The sequence below is a fragment of the Peromyscus leucopus genome, chromosome 3 (genome assembly GCF_004664715.2).
Source record: "Peromyscus leucopus breed LL Stock chromosome 3, UCI_PerLeu_2.1, whole genome shotgun sequence".
In the NCBI taxonomy this organism is placed as follows: domain Eukaryota; kingdom Metazoa; phylum Chordata; class Mammalia; order Rodentia; family Cricetidae; genus Peromyscus; species Peromyscus leucopus.
The window spans coordinates 85,410,421-85,414,632 of record NC_051065.1 but is presented as its reverse complement, the minus strand read 5'-3'; the positions used below and the strand labels follow the sequence as shown (position 1 = coordinate 85,414,632).

At 38.4% G+C, this 4,212-nt stretch overlaps 1 non-coding gene across 1 annotated transcript; it reads right to left on the bottom strand.

The window, feature by feature from the left end:
• Window positions 1–3,567: 3,567 nt before the first annotated feature.
• On the bottom strand, window positions 3,568–3,758 carry LOC114689147. The gene has a single exon (XR_003733866.1). It is a non-coding gene; the product is annotated as a U2 spliceosomal RNA (small nuclear RNA).
• Window positions 3,759–4,212: the final 454 nt, after the last annotated feature.

Sequence of the window (4,212 nt, the reverse complement as noted above, 5' to 3'; positions counted from 1 at the left end):
TCATAGATATGCAAACAGACGAGAGGGGTGCCTACGCGCCGAGGGTGAATGGCGCAGAGAAAGTGGTGTTGGCTTTAGGATCTCATAACACGCAAGCGTGTGTGAAACAGAGGAACTGGGTATTAACTGATTCCCTTGCTCTCCCGAAATCCTCTGTGACTTGTAATTAAATTCAGAACATCTCAGAAATTTCCATTCATCACAATCACAAGATAATGGCAGAAAGTGCAAAAGAAGAAGTAGTGAGGACAGGCTAACAGAATTGCTGTGGACCTCAAAACCCAAATCTCTGTAGTCTTTTTATTGGGAAAAAGAAAAAAGTACACGTCATGTGGCATTTGACAGAAGATGTGAGGGTGAAATCTAAGTCATTATATATTATCATTCATCTGAAATCTGTATACAAATAATTAATTGAAAAACTATTTACCATTTTGCATAAAAGAACATCATCCATATATATATATAATATATTTATATACATATATATATATATATATATATAATATCAATTGCATATCATCAACAGTAGCAAGTTTTGGAATGTACCATAAAGGAATACATTATATTCCTGTATAAATGTGATTATGCAGTGGAAAAGGAAACTCAGGGCATCTCTCTATATATGGCTGCAACAGGGGAACCATGTAGCAGTGACTGCAGAGACAGTTCTGATCTGCTACTGGAGTCCATACTGATTGTATGTATCTATATCACTATTCATCATATAATAGCAGAAATCATCCTTTAACCAATAAACAACCTCAGACTTCATACTATTTTTGCAGCACATTCCAAGTCCACAGGACAATTACGCACTTGAGAAGACTCAAAACGATCAGTCATTGGGTAAGTAGGTACAGATATGCAACAGTTTTTCCTATCACATGCAAAGACAAAGACAGTGTGTTTATATCTGATGGTCACCCGAACTTATATAATGTTTAAGTCTAGTGAAACATTCAATGTATGTAACAGGTATTTCAAGACTGTCACCTTGGGGGTTGGAGTGAGTGGTTGTGGATGAAAGTGTCGCCATGAAGCATCTGGAGAATGAGACGTACTAAGATATTCACCCATGTGAATATATACTAAACTATATTAAACACACAATTAAAAACTCTGCCCCTTAATGTGTTTACTTAGCAAAAAATAAAAAGACAAATTCTATACTTTTAAATAAACTACTAAACAAGAAAGATGAATCAACAATAAATAAATACAAAAAAATAATCTGCAGTAAAGAATGGGTTAAAACTTGCCTAAGATAGTGTGATAAACTCAAAATCCAGGAGATGAAAAGAGCAGTAAAGTACATTCCTTCTGCCGAGGAAGCAGTCTGAACTCTCCTAATCAGTGTTCTTTGAGGTTAAGAGGAACATCTAGTCCTGTTGTTCAGAGGAGAGCATCACAGCCTCTGGGGTTTTATGCCACTGACCTGGCAGTTTGTTTCACTCCATTGCCCCCACCATGGGATTTGCATATTACTCTCTAGAAAAGCCTACACAGGCAAGTCTTAGATAAAAGCAAAGCTGTGAAATTGAATGGACTGACCAAAATTCCCCAATTTAACTCATAGGATGGTGATTTTCTATTCTCCACTGGTAGTTCATGCTCTGAATGATCATGCCTGATAAGATTAGAGGAGAGGAGGACAGAGTGTTCAAATGCAGGGTGAGCAGTGAGGTCCACTGCTACCACTTGGTGGGGTTTGCCTATGAGATCGTGTCTCAAAGAAATGTATTACATGGTTTATGTGATTCCTTGACATTCAAACTCAGCCCATATCCTAAATTTAACCAACACAAAGTCAGGTTTTTCTAAATTACATTTTTATGTACTGTGGTATTGTAAAGGATGCAATCTGCAATACTGAAATTTAAAATTTTCTTTCTAAACATACAGTGATTGACATCTGCTTGACAGAATGCTAGGTTTTGCAATAATCCCTATCTTAGGGCTAACCTACAACTGGTTAGATCTGGGACCCAGTCTCCGGAAGAAAACTAGTATCTGGCATTGCAAAGACAGTCAATAGACCATGGTTAGGGAAATCAAACATCTAATGAACTAACTTTTAACTCATGTTTTGCTGAATAAGCATGGTGTCAAATTGGTGTCTACATAGATATGTTTATACTTACAGTTTAGTGATACTGTCATCTTTCTGAAGAGAAACTTTTTGTAGTGAAGCTGTTGGATAAAAATGGGTTTTCACTCAGCTTTAGCTCATCACTCATTATTCCTGAGAGTACACCTGTTCACCATTCTCCTGAGGCAACTTCAATGATATTGAAGATGAACAGAACTGAGATGCATGACCCTTGAGGTGTTGCCAAGGAAGGTGCTCATGCTCCAAGTCCCTCAGCTGCAAGCAATAGTCTTGAATTCCTCAGCAGCTCTCTCTCACACAGATAAGTAACATTTGGCAGCTGGGCCACACCAAGAAAGGATGTTTTTGTTAGGGTCTGAATCACTGTGGAAGGAAAATTTGAACATTGGAAGCAGTAATATACCCCTAAATTCTCAGGCTCCACCTCTTGAGTGTAAAATCTGTTCCTGACCCACTGCCACTGAACCTGTCTGGCACTCCAGAAAAATCTGTTGGAAACCTTGTATATCAGGGGCTGTAGAGACTGGCCTGGCTTCTGCAGGTACCAGTGCAAATAGGTGTTTCCATCACTATATACAAGGCTTTGAGTAGACTCTCAAGAGATAGAGGCTTGATCTTCAAGGCTGACAGACAAGGACAGTGGAGTTTGAGTCATTACAACATCACTCCTGGAAGCTGAAATGATAATAGAGAAGTAGAAATTTATGAACAAACTTCATGAATGATCTTTGTGATTTCTCTGCTGATGTTTATTTCAACTGAGATATGATTTTAGAACAAGTGAACTGAAAGTCCTGAGAGAGTTTTAGGCATAACTTAGATCACTGCATTCTACCCATGTCATAATCATCATTATAGCACTTTCATATCTGGAGCCTTTGTCACTCAGATGTAAACCTCACAGGCTCCATCCTGGAGGATAAGGACTGGCTTCTCAGACATGGGAGAACACAGGTGATCAGCAGTGGGACCTGGAGATCATCCTCCCTGCCCATTCTTCTTTCTCATTTCCCTCTGTCCTCACCAGGAATCCTGAACAACAACAGCACCAACAGGCAACTTCATTTTGAGGAAGCAGTTTGAGGAGACTGGTAAGTCACTTCAAGATGACAACTGAGTTTTTAATCTCAGACTGTAGAGGGTGGGTTGTCCCTAGGGAGCAATATGCAAAGACCAGGGTTAATACTGCAATATAATATAAGGGGTAGAGTCATGCAGGATCTTCATGATCATAAAAACCACATCAAGTATCTTCTATGTCAGGAGTGACAATAGTAAAACAAAATGTGGTGTATGGTGGGACAAATCATGGCAAAAACTGTCAATTTAGATGACAGCAGACACTCCTTAAGGCTGTATTACAGGAATACTGAGGAGTGAGAATGAAGCAATATGTATACAATCACTCTCTATGAGTTGAATTACTATGGCTGTCATTTTTTTTAGGTCCCCCGAGGGGGTGCACCGTTCCTGGAGGTACTGCAATTCCAGATCGATGTGTGGAGTGGACGGAGCAAGCTCCTATTTCAACTCCTACTTCCAAAAATCCATTTAATATATTGTCCTCGGATAGAGGACGTATCAAATATTAAACTGATAAGAACAGATACTACACTTGATCTTAGCCAAAAGGCCGAGAAGCGATGTATGGCTGTCATTTTTAAGAATTTTAAATGTAGAAGTTAGGTACTGTCTTTACTGTGTTCCAATGAATTTGTCTCCTTGGGAGAAAAAGCAAATAAAAATACTAGGGAGGTGTATCTGCAGTGTTTATTATGAAAATGTAAGGGCAATGGATATTGAAAGTAATATTCCTCAGAAATTTGGTTTGAGGAAACACTGCAAGTGATGGAGGAGTCTCTGGTATTTCTTACAAGTGATAGTTCACAGGATAATTCCAACTCAATTGTTTTATATGAATTAAATATATATAACATTTCATGTAGCAATTATTTCTCAGTAAAATGATATTTTTTGCACATATTTATTTAGTGTGTGTGTGTGTCCAATTTCTCTCTATATACAGCACTCCTATGAATCGCAGAGGACAACTTGGGAGTCAGTGCTCTCCTACATGTTTGTCTAAGAAAATCTCAAAT